The 26,589-nt window shown below is 39.0% G+C and overlaps 1 protein-coding gene and 1 non-coding gene across 5 annotated transcripts in view; one reads left to right on the forward strand and one right to left on the reverse strand.

The window, feature by feature from the left end:
• Positions 1-26,589, forward strand: part of Ctnna2 (catenin alpha 2) — a 1,081,443-nt gene that overhangs the window by 610,820 nt on the left and 444,034 nt on the right. The gene's annotated exons all lie outside the window — the stretch shown is intronic.
• On the reverse strand, positions 4,166-4,238 carry Trnat-ugu (transfer RNA threonine (anticodon UGU)). Its single transcript has one exon. It is a non-coding gene; the product is annotated as a tRNA-Thr (tRNA).

Here is a 26,589-nt window from a genome sequence, read left to right on the forward strand (position 1 = left end):
CCTCTAAACTACCAGCTCCATGGCACACACCACTACTCTTGGCTGAGCTTCACCAAAGTCCCTATGGTTCTTGTTGGTCCCAATTTTTGTGTAATGGTAGCTGTACCTGATGCTTTGGCCAGGATCACCACTCCTGATGTCTGAGGTACAACTGCTGCTGCCAGTGCTCTCTCAGTTGCCAGTTACACTCCTTCCATTCTCCTGCTGCTTCTACGACATTGCTGATGCCACCACCAAAGTCACGAATGCTGCTGGCACTGCTGTGATGGTTCCCTTGCTCCCTCTTTTATTGCTGCATTATCCCGGTCATCAGGCAGGTGTCCAGAGGTCTGGGCCAGATGGCAGTCTGACCAGTTGTACATCTCCCTTCCTGGGCACCGCAGGTATCAATAAGAGGGAGAGGTGCTTCAGGGATGAACAGTATAAAAGGCAACGAGAAGATGGTCAAAAGAATCCAGGTATATTGCCTCTTGCTTTTCTAGACTGGTTTTGTAAGATCAAGGAAGAGTACTTCATCCCTAAGATGCCTTCAAAACTTCATGGTCTGTGAGTCTTTTTAACAGAGACCCAGAACCACTGAGTGAAGGGCACAAGGCAGGTGGCATCAGCTTGTATCAGATCCTAGAGAAGAATTAAGGCTTCCTGAGGTTCTGTTCCACAGAAATTCATGTGTAAAGCTGTGAGCATGGACCCCCACATGCATGAGTGGTCTTGTGCACGTGTGTATGTGCATTTCCAGTATCTAATGTTACTACTACAATCTATTCAGAGCAGGGGCTAGTTCTCATTATAATTACATGAACCCCCAAGCATGTACTCTGATGCCAAGCTGTGGGGTTCCATAAATGTTTGATGAAGAAATTTTTTTGTAAAGTTTTCCATTCAGAGCACTTTTCATTATTAAAAGCTCCAAATCATTAGGAACAAAGTGCTTAATATTCCACAGCAAACTACCCAGTGAGAACATCAAAAGTTACCAAAAAGGGACAAGGGAAATCAAAGAAATGCAAATGAATATAATGTCCTCACCTTGCTTTTATTGTGCTTTAAAAAAAAGATACAGAGAAATTTTCCCACTAACACAAATGTAATTTTATGTTCTTCAATATTGATGAGGTGGGAAATTTATATGTATGCAACCCCAGCTCATATTTTAACTACTTCTTTTTCCCAAGAATTCAGGAGTCCTTAGGCATGGTTGTGGGGAATTATGTCAAGATAAACCAAAGTAATTGGATTTATCTTGCCTTTCCTGTGCCTTCCTTTTAAGAACTCCAGCCCCTCATGTTCTTTCCAAATAGCTTTAGAAATCCCTGGAGGATCTGAGCTGTGTTTCTAAAACCAGCCATCTTGATGACTATTTAGGTCTCTGACCTTTCCCTCCTGTTCTCTCAGATCATGATGGTGGAATTTCCAGCAAGATTCAGTGATGAATTTAGCAGCCAGGTCACTGAAGCTCACTGAAGCATTGCCTCTGATGCTTGTAGCTAGGAAAGACACCACTTCTGTGTTTCATTACAAAGTGCTGATGCCCAAAGCTGGGGTGCCATTCCCCAGCCTGTCATTGTCCCCAGGGTCTCACTGAGGGGTCTCTCTCCTTCCAGTGATCAGTCTGTGCTCTTGTCCTTTATCCCTAGTTGACTTCTAGCCTTGCCTGAGTGCCATTTCTTCAGGGCTAAGATAAAAGGTGATCAGTGGTTTTAATTAGATTAAGCAAATCCCTCCCAGAATGGTATCCTTCCAGGTAGCATGATGCTCATACAGAAAAATGCACCCTGCAGTCCTTAAACAGTGGTGGTGGTTGTGCCAGGTGTTGGCCTAGTTTGGAAGGAGGGATCTGCCCTTTCTGCAAATAGCAACTGCCTGTTTCCCCTGTGCATCAGACCAGCTTTCTCTAATTTCCTCTTCCTCCTCACTGCTTCCTCTTTTCCCAACCTCCATTCCAAGGACCAACTGATAGGCACAACACATGCCTCGTGAATGAGGCTCCATATCAAGGGCAAAGGGAGCAGATGAAGTTGAGAACATGGAAAGGGATATAGCTAGTTTTTTTTAAAAAAGCAACAGCAGCCACCTCCCATCTGCTTTTGGAGGGTACACTGAATCATTTTTGGAATCAACCCAGACTTACGAAGTGTTCATTGCAGGAATGAGGAGTAGTAGTATCATGCTGAAATTGCATAGTTACCCCTGAAATGTGAGAGTGAATGTAGTGTAATATGAAGAACACAAAGTCACATCCTGACCCACCACTTCCCAACTCTGCAACATTGAATAAGCTACTTACCCTTTCTGAGCTTTAGTTTCTCTTCTGCTATGTGGAGAAGATATTAGTGTCTCTCTCCTAGGATTGTTAGAAAATTTTAAATGAAGAAAAGCTTAGACTTGTGCCTGGAACAATATTAGTGCTCAGTAACTATCAGTTATGACTTGGAAATTTGCTCTTATAATTATTATTATTTAGTCTCTGCCACCCACATTTAGTTCTGCAGTTTATTTGGTTTGATGAGTTTTCCCCCCTGGAGATAGTACATGTCTCTTCAGCTATTAAGCATTCTTTCTTACTGTTGGTATTTCAGAAGGATATAAAATGGCATCTCAGACAGGCCTCTAGCTACTGGAAAGGTGAATTGCAAGTTGTTTTAATTAGAAAAGATATTTTCAGGTGATGTCCTGAAGAATGATATGATGTTTTCCGAACAGCTATTGCTAACGGGGAGATATCTTATCATGGCATGGTTTTCTACAATGCCCAGAGTCACGTTCCAGGAAGAAGCTGAGCTAGGAAATATATTCTCAGCATTGAATATGAACACGAGGAAAAGGAGCTTGAAGATGTGTGACATTAAAGCAATTTTCTTGGAAAGGAAAGTCGTATTCTATTAAGCTCCTTTAGTCACAAATTGTTTAGACCTCTATCCAATCTGTGGAATAGACCCGATTGTGTTGAGAAACTAATGTTCAATCCTGGTGGTGTAGCACCACAAAGAGGTATTTCTCATTCCTGAATCCTGCTGAGGATTCAGGGGACACATCCTAGGGCATCTTCTCCATGTATTAGGGTAGACCTCCAGGCTGTGGAAGCCTCCACCTTTAAGAGCCATTCTCAAACTTTGTGATTTCCCGTACTCTTTCCCATTCTTATAAAATACATAGATGGCTGCTAAAATTTTAATTTTGTGCATTCTACCTATAGAGTGAGTATATTATACATTAAAGCAGAATTTTAAAAAGCCATATATATGTACATATATATATATATATCAATTTATTTAAAAGAATATACCCATTACACATTAACATAAATAACAATTTGTGGAAAATGACTAGATTTTCCAAAATATATAGTGAAAACTGTGGCTTTAGTTTACATTTCTACAAGTTGATTTAATGTATAGCTTAGTAGCTTAATAAAGGATAAGCTGGAGTCTCATATCTTCTGTATTTAATCTACTACAACATGCCAATTTTCTTCGAGTTGATAAAGGAAACCCAGAGTCTCACAGATATGTGAGATAATCCCCTGACCTCCCGATGGGAATTTGAGGAATCCCAGATCCTCAGATCACAGTTTGACAACTGCTGATCTAGAACTTTCCAGCAACTGTGACAAAATGAGAGAGATGCAGTGTTGTCTTCCTGCTCTTTGTATGCCTTAGCTCAGAAGGGTGAGTCACTTTTCTTCATAATCCACTACCTAGGAGCTCATCACATTATCAAGACTAACTTCAATTTTGTCTGGGAACCACAGGAATACAGAATACTTGATAAGGACCACTGTCCTGCCACAAAACCATCCACTCGATGTTATTTCTTGGTTGGTGCATCTTCACCCCCCATTACTTGCCTGGCATTGATTTATTGCTTTAAATGCTCACCTGTAGGGTATGGATATCAAACCCAGTGGAAGTTAGCTCAGAAAATGAGATATTCAGGAGAGCTGAGGTAAACTGGCAAGACTAGAGCTGCCCTGTTGCCACTGTGTGACACCTTGCTCTAGTAATGTGTATCCTTGTCATCTACCCTTCTGTAGCTATGTCTTCCTGGGTTAATATAAACCTCTTAAAAATAAAAGAGTACTGACATTGGGTATCTGATCCAAATCCAAGGTTCACCAGGTATCCTGTTCATGGCAAATTTTTTCTCACAGCACTTCTTTTTTTTTGGGGGGGGCTGGGGATCGAACCCAGGGCCTTGTGCTTACAAGGCAAGCACTCTACCGACTGAGCTATCTCCCCAACCCCGTCAGAGCACTTCTTGATTATTAAATAAAGATGATTCACCTTGGTCTTCTGGAAATTTCAGCATCCATGTCTGCCTGGGAACTCCTCCACCAGGTTTCTCCCATCCAATGATCCAGGCCACTACCTCACAAATATAGTGTGCAAAGAAATCACCTGAGTTTTTGTAAATGCAGATTAATCAAGTCTTGGGTGAGACTGAAATTCTGCATTTCTAATAAGCTCCAAGGTTGCAGATGCTACAAATACTGGGTCATTACTGAACTGTCAGATTCTAATTATTCTCTGGAGAACCTTTCCCCTTGATGGTTAGTTTTGTATTCCATCAAGACTTTAGCTACTCTTTCACCTCTATAGCCAGCCATTAAAAACTCACTGTGAACCACATTCATTATAAACTTTACATCACCAACAACTTTAAGATATTCAACTCTTCAGGATATAAAACATAATGGTTTTAGTTTTTCTGATTACTACCAGAACTAGATATGATGAATCCCTTTTCTTGCTTTTTTCACAAAACTTGTCCACATTCTATCACTGTTTAGTTGCTTTCATTTATTTCAGTTAAGAATTTTTGTTTCTAAGGTTCAGTGAACCTCATTTCAGATCTGGTGATCTCTATTCTATGTTTGGGCTGGTGCTCCATATAGCAATAAAGGCTTAGGGAGAGAGAAAAATCTTGATCTGTAGCTTTTAATTTGGGGGCAAGTGGGCTGGAGAAACTGTGAAAGAGTAGAGTTTCCTCACTTGAAATGGCTCAGTTTTACTCTTCTGGCTTTCAAAAACTACTGTTCAGACCAACATCTATAGACCAAGCACAGATAGATGGTGTCACGGGCATTGCTGATGAGGAACAGACCTGTGAAGAGCTACCTAGTTGTGGTGATCCCTTTGGTCACATCCTGTTGTTGGTAGCACCCATCTTATCTCTCAAATTAGACCGATATTGGAAACATTGAAGCCCCTAATTCACCTTCTCACGTCTTTGAATTAATGAAAAATCTGATGTTCCTGTATTTTTAGAATGAGGAACTCAACACAAAGGAGAGGAGGATTTATTCTTTGTCCCTTTCCATCTTGTCTTCAGTCCCTAATTTTGGTTTTCTGATTCATTCACTGGCTTAGAGTATACAGACCAAAGAGGGATGGAATGTGTTATGGTTTGGATATGTGGTGTCCCCAAACACTCTTGTGTGAGACAATGCAAGAAAGTTCAGAGGTGAAATGATTAGAGAGTTATAACCCAATCAGTGGATTAATCCACTGATATGGTTAACTAAGTGGTAACTATAGGCAGTTAGGGTATGGGTAGAGAGGTAAGTCACTGGGGTTATAACTTTGGAGTTTGTATTTTGTACCTGGAAAGCAGAACTCTTTCTCTGCTTTCTGAAGGCCATGTCCTGAGTTGCTTTCCTGTCCTCTGCCCTTCTGCCATGATGTTCTGCTTCACCTTGGGCCCCACAAGCAATGGAGTCAGCTGACCATGGACTGAACCTCTGAACCTATGAGCCAAAATACTTTCCTCCTCTAAGTTGTCTTGTCAGGTCTTTCGGTCACAGTGACACAAAACTGACTAAAACAGAATGCGAACTTACCTTTTCCTTATTGCAAACTCCATTCGTCTTTCCTCTTAGTTTCTGGGTAGGAGAACATGTTCTTCCATTCTACATCAGAGGGGATGAGTGATGCAAAGAGATGCTTTAATGAAGGCCACGCTGTCTAAAAATGCCTCTATCCTTCTCACTATTTAGTTATACTGAGCAAGAAGGGAGAAGCATGGTTGGTGTGAGGGATAGTTCTTTAGAAATTCTCAGTAAGCCTACTATCCTGCTAGTCCCATAGGACCTTGAACTTCAAGTATGGAGAACTTAGTTCTTTTATTCTCAGCACTGGTCCTTAAACACAATTGTAGGACAACTAGAAAAATTCCACCTGACTGCCTATTAAAGATGTCTGTGTGTTCATCAAATGTGATCATCAGTTGAGTCAAGTTTTGTGACTATTTTTGTTTGTTCATCAAAACCATATCAGGTAGGGCTTGGACAAATGAATAGTTTCTGTTTTTCCTCTGCTGCTCTGGTACTGTGTATACAGCAAGAATTAATTAAACTAAGATTAATCCATCCATCAGTTAGATAAAAGCAACTTAATTTTTTCTTTTTAAAATTTGACCTCTTCACCATTCATTCCTTCAGTTATAATGTTTTAGAATACAAATGTCAGAAATAGCCCCTTCCACTTGGTGAATTATGAACCAAAGCGATCATCAGAAAGCAGGTTGCCCCAGGGTCTATGTGCCTCCTACTTCTGTTCACCAATCTTCTGGATCAGTGGTCTTTAAACATTTTGACTTAAGCACACCCCCGACAGTAGTCTGAAATACCTTGTACATTAATTTTATGTTGATACAATTGTCAAGTCACATGCATTTAAAATGTAAAAAGTGACACAAAGAGATATGTATATTCTTTTCCCACAATGGTGACATCTGGTAAAACTATAGTACAATATCCCCACCAAGATGTTGTCTCTGATATAGTCAAAATACAGAACATTTCCACTAGTCAAGCATCATTCGTGTTGCTATTGCTTCCCTCCCTCCTGTTTGGATCGAGGTCCCGACTTCCTTCTTGGCCTTCTCTGAAGCCACCCTAGAGTGGGTGTTGGAACACGTCATTACAGCCTCACAGGGTACAAGTCTCCCACTCAGCCTTTGGTGACCTATGTGAGGATGGAGGCTCAATTTTTCTAAAGGCATTGGACTACACCAAAACTGTAGTGCTTATTATCTAAAAAAAATTCTGTATTAATAGGCTTCCCTTCCTCTGGTCCTTTGACTAAAGAAAGCAAGCTTTGATTTTGTGATATTGTGATATCATAAGAAATACATGTATTTGATCTTTATTTCTAGTTTCTGGCTTCTAAAAACCTTGGAATTTACTGAGTGATAAGAGTGAGAGAAGCATCCTTGGTTATTCATCATAGCCCCTTTCAACCACTAATGGGGTGTCACTTGGTCTATGGAAGCTGTTTACCAGAGGAACCAGCCTTGTGATTAGAAGGTTGGAACTTCTAGTTCCCTCCACATGGACACCTCAAGGAGGGGAGAGGGACTGAATAGTGACTTAATCATTATGATCAGTGATTTAATCAAACATGCCTATGCTGTGAATCCTCCATAATGATCCTAAGGGATGGGATTCAGAAAACTCTGGATAATGAACATATGGAGGTATTAGAGTGATGTGCCAGGAGAGAACAAGAAGGCTCCATGCCACTCCCCTGCCCCGTGTCAATCTGCTTATCTTTTCCATCTGACTGTTCTTAAGTTGTATCCTTAATGATAAAGCAGTAAACTTAGGTAAATGTTACCCTAGTTCCATGAGTTGTTCTAGTTAATTAGCAAATCTGAAGAGAGGGATTGGAAGCCTAGTTTATAGGCAGCTACCTGGGAGCACAGGCCACAACATGGAACTTGTGATTGGTGTCTGCTGTAGCGGGCAGTGTTGTGGGACTGATCCCTTTACGTGTGGGGTCTCTACTAATTCTGGATACCTAGTGTTGTAACTGAGTTGTGAAACACCCTGTTGTTCCCTGGAAAGCTGAAGAACTAAATAAATTTGGCCTCAGAAATAGGAAGCAGTCTTTTTCTTTTAAGTTGGGACTTGTTGGCTCTGTGCATTTGGTGATTCTCAATTGCCAGTTGTCTGAGATAGAAGACAAAAAAACAACCCAGGGAACTCACCACAGTACCCAGATCCTGTATTTTTTTGCCATCCTGATTTCTCTCCACCTTCCAGAGTCTTCTTATGTTTGTTTCATATATAAATAATGTCCTCAAATTTTACTAATAACTAGAGGAAAAGGGAAAAATTCATATACCATCTTACTGGAAGTGGAAGTCTTATCCTGTACATTTTTAGTTTAAATATTCTAATTCCAGTTTGAATAAATGTAACATAATATTGAAAGATCCAAAATATAAAATATCTAAAGAATGAGAGAGAAGAGGAATTTTGATTAAAATAAATATATAATGTTGATATATGATCAGTAGGTTTTAAACCACATTATGTACTATGGTCCAACAAGTCATGTGTGATCATGTAAATTTTTTTATCTTTAGGTTTCTCCCAATGTGATAAAATATGAATCCTGCAAGATTCATTGCATTTAAAAATATATGCATAACCCTAATGGCTTTGGCATTTCTGATTTCAGAGTATCTCAATAGTGGAAGAAATACCCTTTTATGATGCTAGGCTACACCATTCAAGGAAATATGTAGAAGTCATAAAAAGAATGTACCTTGATTAGTTATTAATGAAAGCTCTGGAGGCTTCCTAGAAAACAATACTGAGATTTTTCCCTTTAGTGCCTAGAGGTATTTCTATTCTCAGGGTAAGGCAGTAACGATATTTATGTTAGCTAAAAGTTTGCCATTCTTTGAAAGGTGGGTGGAATGTTGGGAAGAAATATGGTATACCTCATTGGGCAATTTGAGAGACAGTAAATAGAGACAATAAAAATATGAAATTTATTTTCCTTCTAATGGTCCTTGAATGTAGAACAAAGAGGTATACATAGCCAAGTCTAATGGTCTTTACTCTTAACAAAGTTTGCCTAAGTACAATATCTGCTTAAACCTTCAGCCTGGAAGATAACTAGAGGCAGATCTATTTCTCTGGTCATATTTAGGATTTTTCTTAAGTGGTGAGCAGGAATGAGTAATGCATGTAATTTGTTTCATTATTTTATTCATGCATTTAGCTTGAATTTTGCATTCAGCTATTAGAAGAAAAAAAGGCCTGAAAATAAAATAGGTAATGAGTGGTTCTAACTAGAAATTTCCAGTAGAGCCTTAGGGAAGTTGTGCTTTATAACACTGATAGAAATAAAGCCAGGGTCTGAAGTTGCTTGTGAAGAAAGCATTTAATCAGTATGTGTTTGTGTGTTTGCATTAAAGAAATACTTTTTCCCCACTTTTTACTTTTTACAAATAACCAGTCTAACCCTGATAATGCAAAATCAGTGCATTGGGGGAAGAAGGAGTGTGTGTGTGTGTGTGTGTGTGTGTGTGTGTGTGTGTGTTTTCCATCTACTGGATAGCATCAGAGAGGTGAGACCAGGTGAGGGGTATGGCTGGGCCAGTGCAGGAGGAGGGGAGCAGAAGTGTCTCTTCTCAGCTCTCCCTTCCTCTGCCACTTGGTCACTCAGCTCTTAAGAAAGGGAAAGTCAAAGACATGATCCACAAATAGTCTGTGGCCCAAAGTAGGAAAAAGACTTTTATCAAAGCCAACAATTTGAAACATGAAAACCAAATAAGTGAATTCAGTCCCCAGCCTGCAAAGAAATCACACCTCATTATTCCTGGACAGAAGTTTGGTACGTGGTGAATGGACACAGTCTTACCCCAGTATGTCTTTTCCTTCCCCTACATACCATCTTCCTATCATCCTCACCCTCATTTCCTAGCGATTGTCAAAGTTTTACAGATGCATACCTGGCTGGGGCAGAGTGAGTTTTTTCCTGACTCTTTAAAGTACATTCTTTTATGTAATTAATAGTGATTTGAAACCATGATTGCCCATTATTATCCCTTGGGCAGCTTTGTAGAATTTCCAATGCCTAGTCCTCTCTCCATATCAATTAAATCAGATTCTCTGAAGGTGAGACCAGATATATGTATATTTTTAGACTTCCTCAGGTGATTTGAAAGTCCAATGAAAATGAGAACAGCTAATGAGCTATAACATTTCCAGTAAAATTAATTACCACAAACCAAATTTTCTCCTCCCTTTGCAAAAGAAGTATGTGATCTCAACAGTATTGACCCTAGACTTGGGCAAGAGGGACCCTCGCCCTATGCCACGTGGTTTAGAGACCTCCACTCCAGCCCTCCTGTGACTGTGTTTCATTCCATGGCATGAGGAATCCATGGATCTCCAGGGACCCCATCCCCATCCTACACCATGACTGCCCTAAAGAACCTGAGCCTGCTTCTGGAGTTCATGGAGCTTCTGCCTAGGAACAGAAAAGGACACCCATAAGGCAGTTGTGTGTAGGGAAGGATGAGAGAATGGACTTTTGACTTTGAGAACTGATGTCCATGGTCATGAGCACAAAGCCCCTCATGATGTGATGCACTCTGAAGCTGGGAGTAGGTAGAGAAGAAGGCTGAACTTGGGATGGTCATGGAGGGATGAGGTCATAGTTTAAGTCTCCAGAGGCTGCCAAGGATGGCACTTTGAGAGGTTGAAGAAATTCAAATCAGAACCTAGCCTTCCTAGTTGTTATTTAAAGGCACACTTGTTTAAAGAGGAGGGTGGAAAATATTTAATAGCTTGATATATAATATTTAAATGTTTTGAGTATGATATCAGGCTCCCCACATTCACTCTTTACTGATGCCCAAAATTGTTAAGGTCCAGCCTCTGGCTGCCCTATTCTAGCCATGGGCCCAGGTGTCTGTTTCTGTGGGTCTGTATTCAGTGGTGGAAGGAGATAGCTTAATGAATAGCTCTCCAGTATCTCCCTCCTATTACCCACAGATCCCTGCTCATCAGGACCCCAGCTTCTGAACTGGGCAAAATGCATGGGTTTTGGTGACAGATATACATAATTTCTAGACCTGACTCTAGTGGCTGTGTGCCACTTGTGTGATTTTAGGTGGCACTCTTGACCTTTCTAGTCCCTAGCATCTTTATCTGTAAGTCAGAGTTAGTGATTCCTACCTGGCACAGTGTTAGAGAAAAGTAAATGAGAAATAAGAAAACATATGAAGGCACCTGGCACCATGCCTAGAGGTAGGATGAACTCAGTAAATAATTGCTTTCCTTTCTCATGTGAGGCCAATTCACTTAAAAATAACAGTTCTACTTTAACCCTCCCCCATTTACATTTTCTGGACCAAATAACTGAATGTTTTCCATTTTTGTTCTTGTGACACAGTTCCCTACTCTGCCCGGTTCTGTGTGTGTGTGTGTGTGTGTGTGTGTGTGTGTGTGTGTGTGTGAATATGTCCTTCATATATCAAAATAACAACTAGTCTGCCATCAGGAGCCCCCACTCTGAGTTTTTATGAGAAGGTCATTCATATTTTTTCCCTTTTCCAATATCTCTTCTTTTCCACTCACTAGTAGTCTAGTTTTTCTGCAGTGAAAATGGTAGAACCGATCTGTGAATGAAACTTAGTTATTAGAACGTAGTGTTCCTAGAGGCACTAGGTATGTGTTGGTATATCCATTACAGACACATTTAATTGTTGATTCTATGAATAAACTGAATGAAGAACTGAAATGAATGACGGATACCTACTCAGCAGATGAAGTGCTATCCTGAGGCTGCTTCTGTATCTAATTGTTCTATACACTGAAATGATCCAGATTTTCAGTCTATTAGTTTCTCTATCAATAAAATTGGCTTATGATATCTGCTCAAAGAGTGGAAAATGTTTAATAAATTCAGGTGTTCAAGTTAAGTATTGTGAATTCTTCAGTATTACTCCCAATATAAATTAATTGATTAACAAAAGAACTGGCTGTGCATACAGATACTCTGTGACTTATGAATGGGTTACAACCTGATAAAAACCACTAGAAATTAAAAATGCATTTAAAAACACCTAGCCTAAATGATGAACATCATCATTTGGCAATAATACACTGTCAAGTCTCCGTTTTGTACACTTAGGATCTTGTGGCAACTGGGAGCTTTATCTCCCTGTCACTGTCCCATGTTGCTAGAGTATCTTATTTTATATCTCTAGCCTGGGAAAAGGTCAAGATTCAAAGTATGGTTTCAACTGAATGCATATCCCTTTCACACCTAAAGTAAAAAAAAAAAATAAGTTGAACCATTGTTAAGTTGTGGGCTCTATTAATTTTTGAAAGGGAGAGAGTTAAAAATTATTATTCAAATTTTCCTTAGTACTTCAGCACCTGTGTTTGCCTTCATGCAGGACTGATCCCTGTTTTGGTGTTTCAGCCTGTGAATGAATGGAATAGTTGCAGCTCTGAATGAACATAAGGGCCCATCTCAGTTCAGGCACTACTGCACTTGATAGCAAACTAGGTCCCTGGGACTGATGTGACAACTGGAAGTTGCTCTATAGCCCCAATGAAGTTGCTGAGCTTCTAAGATTTGCATATATAAATACATTAGACACTCATCACTCCTAAGTTTTGTGAAGCTCAAATAAAAGAGAATGGAGTTGTCAGGCCAAGGTTGAGGATTGGAAGTGGATAGATAGCTGGGCCTTTTAAGAGTAAAGCATCAGTAGAAAGATATTTGGAGAGTGTATTAGGCAGGGTACATGTCAAGATACTGCAACTAAGAAACTACAAAATGTGTGACAACCCAAAAGTAAGTACATGATCTAGGACAGGGGGACATCTACATTCAAGGGACTTCTACTAGGAGGTCCAATACACCTTCCTCCATACAGCTTCTATTTGTGAGTCACACAACTGCTGCTCTTGATGCCAATTCTTTGATTGTGACACTGGGGGGAGAGAATGCTCAGGACAAGCTCTGCCTCCAAGGATACGATGCTGAAATTGCACTCATCACCTTAATGTGTATTCTATTGCCTCAAACTGGGTCACAAGGTCACACCTAGCTGTGGAGGACGCTGGGAGACATAATCTCCACTGAGGAGACCAGCTGCCCTGGTAAAAGTATATACAAAGGAAATAGGGATATCAGGCTAGCAGGAGACAATCTGTAAGCTTGGCTAGAGGGAATCCGTAGCCGTGGACACGTGTTCAATTTTACTAGAGTTCTTTGTGTATTCTAATATCACTCTATTGTGGTCACAAATAATGAGGGAAATAAAAGAGGAAATGTGATGAGGATACATGTAAAATAGCAAAGGAGGAACCATAAAAGTTAAAAGGTGGACATGGCAGAATCAGACCCCACAGAGATCTCAATGGAAGGCATTTCCTGGTTGGAGGCTGCTCAGAGGACCCCAAGTTGGAAATTCTTTCACTTCATGCACTAAATTGTCCCAACTACACCTACACCTGTGTTGTTTCATTCCAACTGCTAACTGGCTTTCTCTGTTTATTTTTCATAATTTACATTTGTAGATGAACCACAGCGGGCCTCAACCTTCCTTTTAACAACCTGTGATGTCTTCCTGAACTGCCAACTAGAGAATTGTTTCATCGTTTTGAGTTAGGTCCCAGAGGTTCTGGGTCATTGGCCTGACTTTGGAGTTAGTTCTTTAGCAGGCACAGCAGGAAGCCTAGGGTGGAATGTATAGGGGCATCTCTTATATTCTGGCTCCTTGCTACTCAAAGCAGGATTCAAAGATCAGCAGCAGTAGCACCTGAGACTTGACAGAAATTCAGAATCTCAGGCTGTACCCATGGTATGAGTTTCCTAGATCTACCATAACAAAGTACCACAAGCTGAGAAATTCATTGTTCCATGGTTCTAGACATCAAGGATCAAGGTAATGGGTAGGTTGGTTTCTTCTGTTATCAGTTGGACTAGAGCTGAGGTCCTGGGCCAGTTAGGGGAATGTGCATATTACTGGGTCCCCCATGCTGTACCACTGGTGGCCCTCTAGAAGGAAGGGTTTAAAGAGAAATGGAAGTTTGCCAGAATACCAATGAAAGACCCTCCCTTCTGAAGTGTCCCTCCATCACCTTTAGCATCATGCTGGTTGAAAAAGAGAAATACTAAAGCATCTAACCCACTATTGCATGGCAGATAACCAAGGGTAGATTTTTGTAGCTGTGAGGCAATAGGTTGATAATTAGCACAAACACTATGCAATTATAAAGGTTTTCTTTTCTCAATACTAATACTGAATATGGCTTCAGAGAATAAGAGAAATAAAAAATGTGGAATTCTTAATACCTTACCAATTATATGAAGAATTAAATCTCCCCAGGCTTGCTTTAATTACCCTATATACTCCGCTTTTTCCAACCATATTACTTCATGATATTTTTAAGAGGGGAAGATGTATACTGAAAGAAGTTGTTGATAAAAAGGTGAACTGGAAAAAGCTTGCTGAGGATGCTCACCTATCCAGGCCCTGTTGATGTGATATACACAGCTTCTCCTAGGCTGCCTTCCACAGCCACCACTTATCTAAGACCTTCCTCTGGGTCCACATCCTCGGCTGTTTCTTCAGTACTCCAAGGTCATCTACACAATCCTAGGCTAAATTCATCCTTGCCCATAACTTTAATTACTCATGAGCACATTCCTGTGGTCGGGTTGTTATTCTGAGCTCCCAGTAACAGTTCACTCGATGCTGATCTTGAATGTCTCAAAGGCATCCCAAACTCTACATGTCCAAATTAAGTTCATTTATGTCACTACATTGACCCCCAGTCTGCTGTTCTTTCTCTCTCTAAGACCATCAACTCATGTTTACAAAATCATTTTCTTCTACCTGACCTTCTATATTTCTTTCCCCTTCAAAGTGTCTGAATGGTATCCCCTAAATATCTCTTAAATGTGTTAACTTCTCTCTGTCTACATGAGCGCCAACAGAATCCAAGTTACATCACGTATGAGCTAGACACTGTCATAGTTGGCCAACTCACCTGTCAGTAACCACTCTGGCCTTTTTCCTAATAGAAGTCAGATTATACCACCACACTTCCCCTTCTCCCCAGTTCTTAAAATTCTTCAATGGTTCTTCATTGCTCTTCAGATAAAGACAAAATTCCTTGGCATGACTTTCAAAATCCTACGTGATCTAACTCCTCTACATCTCAAGCCTGACTTCATCTCTAGCTTTCCCTTGCCCTCTTTGCAACAGCTACATTGACTTTTTTCAAAATCTCAACCTGCTGTTTCAGGTCACAGGTCCTTTGCACATACTCTTCTCTGTGTCCAAGATGCTCTTTCATTCTCATTGCCACTGCAGCTCAAATGCCCCTGTTTTCAGTTCCCTAATATTTTAGGAACTGCTTCTCCCTGACTTCATTTTTCAGAACTAATTGTTATATTTGTTGATTTAATTATTTGATTAATGTCTATTAATTCCTAAACTGCAATGTCTCCTTAGGCATGACACACATTAGCATTTTCTTACTAGTTCATTCTTAGTGCCTAGTCCAATGCCTTTCATTTAGGCAAAATAATGAATCTAAATATTGGAATCCACAAGCTAAAATTTCTTACCAAAATTCACTTGCTCTCTCACTTCTTGAACATATATTTGTCATGGACCTACATTTTGGAACTGTGCTTCCAGAACTGAACAGAACAGATAAGATTCCTCATGTTCGTTCCCATGGGGAAATATGGAAAAAACTTATAAACACATAATTAAGAAATATTTCAGATTTGGGCTTTGCAGAAAAATCGGAGAATGGCTTTGGAGAAGAGTTGAGTTGAGCTAGCAGGCCTCTCTGAGTATGTGGTTTTGAGCTGGATGTTTATGGTGTTACAGGACGATGTACCTCATAGTGGTAAAGATAAGGGCAGAGGGTTCCAGGTAGAAGCAACAGCAAGCAGAAGGCTCTAAAGTGGTAAGGAACTTTCAGCACTGGAGAAAATGTGAAAATGCTTATGTATGTACCTACATGTATAAACATGTTACCATTCCTAAGATTAAGAAGACGAGGCTTTGACCCAAAGGCATTGTGTCTTAAAATCATTGAACATGAGATGGGAAGGTGCCTTAGGAAATCACATTTTGCAAAGGGGTCAACATTAGCACTTTGGATGGGATGGTTTGTTGTCAAACTGCAAAGTGTGTATCTTTGCTGGTTCCACTGTCTTTGCCTTTCATCACCCCAATGAGACCCTTTCATATAGAACGCATCTTGAACAGTATACCTGCAAGGGTGCAAGCAGAGATCCCACCAGTCTCCCACCAATAGATTCTCTCAAATGTTGATCATCCAGAAATGCCAACCTCTCCTGGCCTTCCCTCCTCCCACCACATTTTATTCCACATGTCAACAAGGGATGGTATTGATCTTGATTAGCATGGCTAGAGCTGTCTCACTTTACAGATGTGGAAACTAAGGACCAGTAAAGGGAGGTGAATAAATGGCAGAACTGAGGACTTCTTTTCTGACACCATGCTCAGTGTTCTTTTTACTATGGTAGAGCTTTCACTCATCTTTTTCTCCCTAGTCATAGGTTTTAGGCAATTGCAAAGCAAGGAAACCAAAACAATAAAATTGCTGTGTTAAAAAAAAAAAAACCTTCCCCTAATTTTTCTTTTTGATAAATTCAGATTTGTATGGATGACATTTTCTTTTAATGGTCCTTATCTGTGCTTTGAGGGAAGGTAAACTTGAAAGCCCAACTTCTGTTCAATACTGGTTCAGACAAGTAAGTTTAATTTAATGCAATAAACATTCTGCAGTTGCTCACTGCAACCGAATGCTGTTGGTAATATTTAATCTGCCTAAACTCATTGTGCATTATCATTCAGACACAAAATAATTTATGGCTCTAACTCCCTATGCATTTACATGAGTAAATCACTTGATATTTATAAGAAGATATGATTGTTGTTTAATTTTTTGCTTTGCTTAACTTCTAACATCAATAAACTTCAATTGGTACTTGTTTAGGTTGACTTTGTAATTAAAAAATAAAAGATAGGAATGTGTTCTCATGGGTGTGTACATGTTTGGGTGTGTCCATATTGCATGGAACAACTTTGGTGAGGTCTTAAATCATAGCAAATCAACTAGTGAATTTGTCCCTTATCTTTTGATTAACTATAAGTCTTTCAAAAAACAAATTATGTGGAATGATGAGATGGATAACAAAATTGAATTTTAGCACTGGAGAGTATAATAATAATAATGATAATAAAAATAATGGCAATAATATTCATAAAAGATTTATTTTTAAAAAGTCATCTAAGGGGACTTTCAAGTGGGGGGAAAAATGATAAGATGGCAACTTGGATATATGAAAAGGAATGGATAATTCTGGAAATGGTGAATATTTGAGAAAACAAAAATTACTTGTTTTGTTTCTTAATTTTTAAAAATTTGACTAGGAGCAAAACTAATGTTTTGTGGTATTTATAACATATTTAAGAGTAAAGTCCTATAACAATGACATAAAGATCAAGAACTCTCATATATTGCAAGGTTGAAATAAAGTGCTATACCCACTTTGGAAATTTATTCATTAGTGCCTCACAAAATTAAACATATGCTCCCCATATGAAAATAAAAATATTTTTAAAAAGTCATCCAAAAGGAAGTTATGCAAAAAAAAAAAAAAAAAAACAATTGATGGCAGCATCATGAAGAAAGTATATAGTTCCTCAGTGTGATTTCTTTGAAGGAGACAATGCTCATTTGCATTTGCATATTCTGTATCTTTATTAGGAAATCAACCTTATTATCTTGAGTGTGCCATTGACAAGTACACATTTATTTTTTGTTTGTGCATGTATATATTCATTGTGATAAAGAGCTAATGATGGTAATACTAACATTAGATGTGTGTTATATGCTATCAGAGATCTCAGGGAATTGAAGGTATTCTCACATTCTTCACACTGCTAGCACTGTAACTGATGGAATAATAGCTTCATAATGGCAGCACTGTTTTGATGATTTGAAATTCACCTGAGTCAGAAAACTATTAGAAAGAAGAGCAGTCCTAGTGATATATAACTTCAAAGCTGTCAGTTGAGCATTGTGTGATCAAGGAGAGGTCTTTTGAGGACTTTGCCTCGATGGACAGAGTTTAGTTTGCAATGAGTACCCACAATGGATTGTGTCTATCCAAAGTGCTTAAAGCATTTTGCTTGTCTTTCCCATACATTAGTTTGTTTTGTAGACCTTCCTCACATATAGCAAAATGGCAAAACTCAGCTTAGTTGTTTTAATTTAGTGGCAATTGAGTTCAGAATTCTTCTCAATTGAAATTAAGAAAAATCTGTTTTCTAATGATTTGCTTTATCTCATACATTTAAAAGATGTGTAAGAAATAACCTTAAACATCCTATGAACACTTCCTAGAGCGAGTTTACTGTGACATAGCTAGTGCATTAGAATTGCTAATTTCTGCATAACAGATAGCCCCAAACTTATAGATTTAAATCAGCAATATTGATGATCTCAATTTCTGTGAGTCAGGAATTCAGGTATGGCAGAGCTGGGTCCTCCAGTGCAAGATTTCTCACAAGATTGAGAGTCACCTGGGGCTATAGGCCTTTGAAAGCTTGGGAGTGTCTGCTTCCTAGTTCCATGGAACCACACTGGTTATTGGCAGGACTTAGTTTCTTGTTGGTCATTGGCCAGAAACCTTCAGTTTCCTCCAAATGGACTGCTGAGCAAGTCAGAGGGCAAGAGAGGGAATGCTAACAAGATGGAGGTAATAGTGTCTTGCGACTACCGTCACCTTTGCCATTCTAAATAGAAGAAACTAAATATTAGGTAGAAAAAGGGCTTTGGTGAAAGGAATACCTAAGGTCCTGAACTCCTGGAGGTGGGGATTACTGAGAGCTTTCAGAAACTATCACAGGAAGGAATGTTATGAGAGTTTGATGATCAAAAATAATATGAGGTATGAGGTGTTGGGGAAGGAACTCAGTGGCAGTATGTTCGCTTAGTAAGTGCAAGGGCCTGGGTTCAATCCTACACACACCAGAAAAAATAAGTATGAAATATGAGAGCTAGTTCAAGTTTATCATGGGATCTTACAGACTTTTGAGCATGCTAATTGCATTATGAATGAATATAAAGGGAATATTAGATGTAGTGCTTCTCAATCCTGTGGGTCCAGTGAAACCTTTTTGTGGAAAAGTGATATATCAAAGCATCCTATCGCGAAATGTTTGGAGAAACTGCTTTCTAATGTCTCCATCTGAAACACAGTTACTGGGATCCAGGTCTGCTTCTTTATAGTGGTTATGAATTAAGTTAAATCCTCTTTTTGTGAATATGTGTATGTGTGTTTTGTCCCCACCTCTTTCTTCTGCATGCCATCTCATTAGACATTCTTTCAGCAAAAGTCAACAGGGAAAGAACACATGTCCTAAACCAAATCTCCAGAAATCTGGAAAAGCATTCTTTTCACTGGAATATTGTCTTGGTACTAATCCATGGGTGGATGAAGAATCTAGAACTTGGACTAGATGTGATGTCAAGAGCTGTGGTAAATTATGGTACTTGCTGCTTTTAAGAATTCTTCATTCATTAATGACTTTTGAAGGTGAGCAGATGTTTCCACTTGCTCATTTGGTTTGTAGCCCATTCAGCAATTGGTGTTGTAGTCCACATATTTCTATGGAATATATATATCACATATGGTCCAATACATTAGGAAAAGAGAGAAATTTATAATAAAAACACCGGATCACTGGCAGCAAACAGTATGCCTGGAGCTCGTGGTGACTTCAGCATTATCAGAATGTTGATAGCATTACATCTGTTGTGTCTGAGAAGTGCTAGGAAATGGTGCTAATTTATAATGCAAGGAGGAGGGAGGTGAAGAAAGATGGCGTTGAAAAACAGTACACAGGAGGAGATAGCTGGCTACATAGTAATTTGTTAAGTTTGATTCACACCATGTAACAAAGTGCTGTCACAGGTTTCTGATGTGGTTTATAAATCAATTATGTATGTTGCTCATCTATACTTCATGTAAAAGCAAAGAACTGCTCTAAAAAGACCTTTCTTTTTTATAGAAAGCATTTTTTTATATATATCTAAGGGTTATATGGTACAGGAAGAGTGCAGTGGCGGAAGAAAACAACACCTCTGGCTATCACTGAACTTTACAAGGCAAAGGGCAGGCGGCAGGAGGCAGGAGGCAGAGTGAAACAGGAAGCAAAGGCATCCATAGAGGAAGAACTGAGAAAAAGAGGGGCAGATGGTAGGGATCCATAGAGAGAATGATGCTTATAGTTATAACAGATGCCTCTCAATTTTTAAAACCTTGAATGCTTACATCTCTGAGAAATTTAAACAACTAAAAAAAATGCCTATGCCTTTTCCTTCCCTTCATTTTTATTCCTTTATCCCTACCATACTACCAATATGTATTTTTCATCCCTAAGTTTTCACTGGCAATATGTAGTATAAGATAGACTGGACAGAGTGTGCTTCCAAGACAGCAAAATAGCAAGTTTACAGGATTCCAGACATAGCCTTAAGGACAGAGTTGTCACCACCTTATGGAATACATAGCAGGTATAAATGTGGTATCCCTGGGAGATTCATTCCAGGACTCCCTGCAGATACCATAATCTGTGGGTACTCAAGTCTCTTATGTTAAATTGTTAGTTCATTCATCCAACCCATGCACATCCTCCAACATGTTTAAATCATCTTTAGGTTATTTACAATGCCTAATGCAGTATAAATTATATGTAAATAATTGTCATACTATATATTCTTTAGGGAATAATGACATACAAAAAGTTCTGTACATGCTGCATATAGGCACAGTCTTTTAAAACATTTTTGATTTGCAGTAGGTCAAATCACAGACTTTCGTGAAACCCAAGGATCTAGAGGGCTTACAAAATCTTGGAAAGGATCCCTCCCCTTACCTGATCTTTTTTCCCTCCTGGCAGCTCTTCGAAAATCAGATTTTGGAAGTTCACATCTTATTTCAAAGCTCACGGGAATGTCTTAGGTCCTTTATTGAGACTGAGCTTTTCTAAGTAGAATACGTTGATGTGAAAATTCTTGAACTTATGAAATAAGTCTTTTTTTTTTTTTTTTAACATACAGGTTATCTTTGCTTAGTGCTTGACAGTGTTTTAACATGTGACCTTGGACACTTTCAGACAGTGGCTCTGCATTAGTTTCCTATTGTTGCTATAAAGAATCACCACAAATTTAGTTGCTTCAAACAACAACCATTTGTCATCTTATTGTTGTAAAGGTTCGAAGTTGAGCATAGTCTCCCTGGGCTAAAAGAAGGGTTGTTGACAGAGCTTCATTTTGTTTTTTTTCTGCCGTCTCTAGGAGAGAATTCATTCCCTTGCCTTTTCCAGCCTTCAGATGCTATCCACATTTCTTTACTCATGGCCACTTCTTTCATCTTTAAACTCAACAAGAGTGAGACAAGTCCTCACACTGCCATATTACTTGTCTACTGCTGGGAAAGGTTCTCCACTTCTAAGAACCTGTTAGTCCTAAAAAGCACTTTACCTGGACAAAACAGCAACCTCTCCATTCCTCATTAACCTAATCAACTCTGCAAAGTTCTTCTTGCAATCTAAGGTAACGTATTGCTAGGTTCCGGAGGTTAGACTTGGACATCTATGGCAGAGTGCCTTCCACGGGCACTAACGAGAACAAACTCTTTCTAACCTAATGTGCCCTGAGCTGATGGTCACTATCAAGCCTGGACAGAGATTTCTGCCAAGCTCAACTGCTATTTTTCTTCTGTGATCAACTGCAATCATTGCCATGTCAACCTCCACCTCCAAATTTTAGCTGAATTAGCCGTGAGAGAAATCTGAATCACCCCTTTTCCTTCCTTCCAGATGCTTATGGAATCTTGTATCCTACCCTTGCAGTCCCTGTAGGAACCTCAGATTTTGCTTGTCATGGTCAAGGGTTGCCCTCCATAGGCAGCAGTACTGAGAGAACTAAGAGAACTTCAGCAGCAAATTGCCCAAGCCTCTTCTTTTCATAAAGGAGCAAATCAGGACTTAGGGAAGGAAAATAAATTAGCAAAGGTTGTGTAGAACCTAGATCTAAATTAAGCCTGCCAGGCCCAAACCTGGGTCAAAGCAGTATAGCTCCACCACAAAATACCAGACAGGAGAGGACCAAACCTGAGAGGAGACAGCCGATGTCCATCCTTGAAATGCAAATTGTCCCAGCACGCACTCCAACTATCTAGTGTACTGACCACTAGGGTCCTCTGTGCACAGTGGTCTCAAAACTTCAGCTGGTGAAGCATTCTCTTTTACTGTCATAGTTTACTCTATTCAAAAGTTTAAATCAGCATTTTCCTAGACTACTTTGCCAGGAGATGAGCACTATTTTGTTTTCCCTGTCAGAGGGAATTTGCACATTGCCAATATTTTAAAAGAGAAAACACAGCCATGATAGAGAAGGATTCAAGATAAACAACTAACTTAGGAAAAAGTAAATTTTGGTAAGATTAAATTCACACATTTTATCAATAATCCAGCAAATCCCTGTACAGATTAGATCCTCACCCCTTATTGGCTAAGTGTGTAGATTTAGTAGCTCTCATTCCCCAAAAGACATTTGTTCAGTACTTACTATATGCCAGAATTGGTACTCAGGACAGATGAAATATGGTCCCTTCAAGTCCTATTAAGAGTCTGAGTTCAGTTTGGATGAGGAAGTGAGTCTGGAATCTCCCAATTAGATTGCCCTTCTTCTACCCTCCTTCACCTTTTCCTTCACTCCTCATTGGTTTCAAATAGGAAAACAAGTAAAACCAGTATATTCTCAACTTCAGACATAGTCTCCTGATTCATCAAAGAGTTGTGAATGAGCCACCGAGTGCTGTTTGGAAAAACTTGAAAATATGAAGAGTAACAAAAATATTTTTGAGAAATAAAAATGCTTTACTAATATATCTATATGGGGGAGGAGGAGTTGTTACCTATTTCCACATTCCATTACACAATATGGGGGCTGTATAGACTCTGATTAGGGCATTTAAGCTGCTAACTACCCAGTTTGATTTATTGAGAGGAAATCAGAGATTTGGAGTCTATTCAATATAACCAAACATGGACATCTTTTACTTCTTTAAGACCAGAAATCAAGTCAAGGCATGGGAAAAACTAACCAATTGCTACTTAAGAAACCCTTCTGGGAGCTTTGCATACACAAGGCCCACAGTTTGATCCCCAGCACCAAAGGGGCAGAAAAGACCCCCTTCTAGAAAGTAGAACTATTTAGAGCATCAGGACCCCGTGAATGGTCTATTATAATTCACAATGGTCAGTGAGTCTCCCTAAATTTACATATTGAAAATGTGGGATTTCACTTCTTCAGTAGGAATTTATCTCTGGGATATGCAGTTGGGAATATTCATGCAATCAGGGAATTTTGGAAAGTTACTTTGGAAGTAATCTGAAATAACCATCTCATTTTCACACAGATGAGGACATTTTCTCCATTTTTACAGATAAGAATTAGAAGTTTTAAATCTCTATCAAAAGTCATCCAACTACATAATCTCAAGAATGAAGATAGAAATTAGAACTTCCAATTCAAGCTGCTTTTCAATTCTGCCACCGCCTCATGCTAGCCACTATCTGAGGTTATATAATTTTTGTCTACAAAGGAACCCTGTTGCCTAATGATCATCATGATTTAACTCCCTCCTGGTGACCTTCTTTCTTTTTTTCCTGTCTTCCCTTTCGTTATTTATTCCTTTTCTTTTTTGTTAGTGAGAACAAATTAAAAATAATAACTCATTTACAGAACTTTTCCAAGAGCACACCTCTTAGGTGCTACTCTTAGAAGAATCATAAATTTCAAATACACCAGGGAGTTCAGCCATGCCTCTGTAAAGTCCCACCTCACTGGGGAAGATGAAGGTACTATGATGCATGTGTAGTGATGTTCATCTGAGATCCTGAATGTTAGAGTGTGTGTGTGATTACCAGGCATTGATGAGGAGGTGATTCATCTTGCAATTATTATCTGTTCTTCAATTCTCAGTGGTTAATCTTTTCCTTTGCTTTTTGTTTTCCCCACCTGTCTCTGCCCTTTAAATACTGGACATTGAACCCAGGATCTTGAGCATGCTAAGCATGTGCTATGCCATTGATCCACATCCCCAGCCCATTGATTTTATTTGCTTGAATGCTTTCATATTCATAGAGTAAATAGCATGTGTGTGTGCGCGCGCGCGCGTATGCATGCGTGTGCATGTGTCTATCTGGGGGCATTCTACCATTGAACTATATTCTGATCCCTTTTATTTTTTATCTTGAGGGGCTTGCAGAGTTGTCCAGCCCAGTCTCCAACTTGGGATCTTCCTTCTTCAGCCTTCCCAGTTGCTGGGATTACAGGCATGTACCAATGTACCTGACTAACAAATTAGAGGTTGTTTTTTTTTTAAAATAAAAAACCTTGGCATTTAGAAGTCTTGGTGATTTTATAAGTAATAGCTTTTTTCAGCAAAGTGAGTTTTCATTCATAGCAGTCAATAAGCAATGCTAGTTCACAGTGATTTTTTTTGTTCGTTTGTTTCCTTCACCTGTTCTACTCACATGGACACCAAGAATCCAGTGTGATTCTCAAAGCAATGGTCATAGTCTCAGGGCTGATGAGGTTGTAGCAGAAGCAAATGATTTGGAAGTCTGGACCTGTGTTTCTAGTTGGAGGAAGTCACTGACAATAAAATACTTCTTTTATTGAGCACTTATGTAAATCAGGCATGTATGTATTTTAATTGATCTATGAGGTTGGAGTTATTTCCATCTCCATTTTACAGAGCAAAAATTAAGCCTCAAAGATAGTAAGAATCCTGTCACAGAATTAAAACTAAAAGGGAAAAGATTAATAGGTTTTGAGACTCTGAATCCCAGGCCAACATCTTCCCCCACTAGGCAGTGCGGTCTTGCTGTGTTCTTGGGAAAACTACTTAGCTTCTATGAGCCTTGGGTTTCCTCACCAAATGATGGGATTGGGTTCTGATTTTTCCTAAGGTTCCTTTTAACTCCAGAGGTTGGAGAAGGGCATTTCTCTTTTCCTCCCCCAGTCCTTTGGCATTTACTTTTCCCATAGCCAGCTGTTAATCATTAAAAATGAAGATGGTACTCAAAGTAATGTCTGGCTGTGAGGACATGATCTGAATGCTTTCATTCTGACCTCTAAATCAGTCTGCACATCTTGCCTGTAGAACAAAATTGAAGGGGGCTGGGGGAGGGACCAGGGACTTTAATTATATTTTTAAACAATGGATTTCCATTAAAATTGTATTTTTCTACACCTCTAGAAAATTACATTGTAGATGAGATAAATGCAGCCTCGCATTTAAATTAAGGTTATCTTTAGACTGGTAATCTCATTTGCTGTTTAGCAATTTTAATTCAAGTCAAGGCAGTGTAATTAGTGCCCTCAGCCAATTGCCATTCCTCACTGCTTTGTAGCTGTATTTACTGCTGTTAAGACAAGACTACTCGTGTGGAAAGTATAAGTCAACATACTAAATTATTAAAGGTGGCATACATCAACAGATATTCCCCATGCATGCTGATGCTCCAGATGAGGAGGCTGTGCACTGTTGTGTCCAGGCAACATTGATACCACCGTGGCCAATGTGGGATATCCCTACTTTAAAATAGTAAGAAATGAACTTGAAATCTTATTCTTATAGCAAATATACTAGGTTTGGCAAGGCTTTAAGATATTTTTAATTTGCGCCAAATCTCAAATTAACTGAAAAACCATGTTTTGTATGATGCGAAAGATTTCTTTTCCATACTAAGATATGCAGGTGTGAGTGTGTTTGTGGGGGTAATGAGTGGGCATGTTCTGGAATGCTTATATACATTTATATCAGAGCTTAAAACCAGACTAAAAGTATCTGTTAATATTACACAACTTAAGAAATTCATGAGTTGAAGTTCTATCTATACTCTTGAGATGACAGGTAATCTTTTATTTATTTGGAAGAAAAACATGCATCCATATATGCTTATAATCAATATTAGAACATAAATTCAAAATATGTATATATGCTTATAATTGACAAATCAGGCTTTGTCTTTCCTCTATGTGTGTGTTTTATGATATTTATATTCCATTTTAGAGACCTATTTTGGAAAGCAAGTTGTTTTCAGAATTCAAATTGAAACATGAGTTCAAGTACATTAATGTTTTCTGGTGCCTAGTAATGGCTTTAATGAAGAAAATCTGTAATTTTGTTTGCTTTGTAAATGTTCAGTTCCTGGAGAACAAGAGCTTGTGTCATTCCATGTAGCCACCAGCAGACCCTTCCTTGAAGCCTCTCAGTATGGGTTTGCTGAATTTAGTTAAAGGAGCAGTTGACAATATCTTTCTAATATATTAATGTTCTCCTAATTTTACAGTCCATATGTTGAATTCTCCATTTCAATAGGACTATAAGCATATGTACAGACACATCAGTTTCTTATTTGAAGAAAAGTATACCACTCAGAACACTTCTGGAGAAATATTAGCATTGTAAATTTGACTTTCATGTCCCAGGGGGGAAAAAATCAAACTGCACATAGAACATATTCATGTGATATTTTGGTTTGTGAATCTTGATCTAACAGATTTTAAAGGGAAATTAAACGATTCCATTTGAGCAGGGATAGAATTTGTTTATTCTGAAAAGTCAAGTCAAAGCTTAGTCTCTCTGATCAATCTGATCTCAGATGACTTGAGATAATCAAATATAACAGACC

This window comes from Sciurus carolinensis, chromosome 13 (genome assembly GCF_902686445.1).
Source record: "Sciurus carolinensis chromosome 13, mSciCar1.2, whole genome shotgun sequence".
NCBI classification, from domain to species: Eukaryota; Metazoa; Chordata; class Mammalia; order Rodentia; family Sciuridae; genus Sciurus; species Sciurus carolinensis.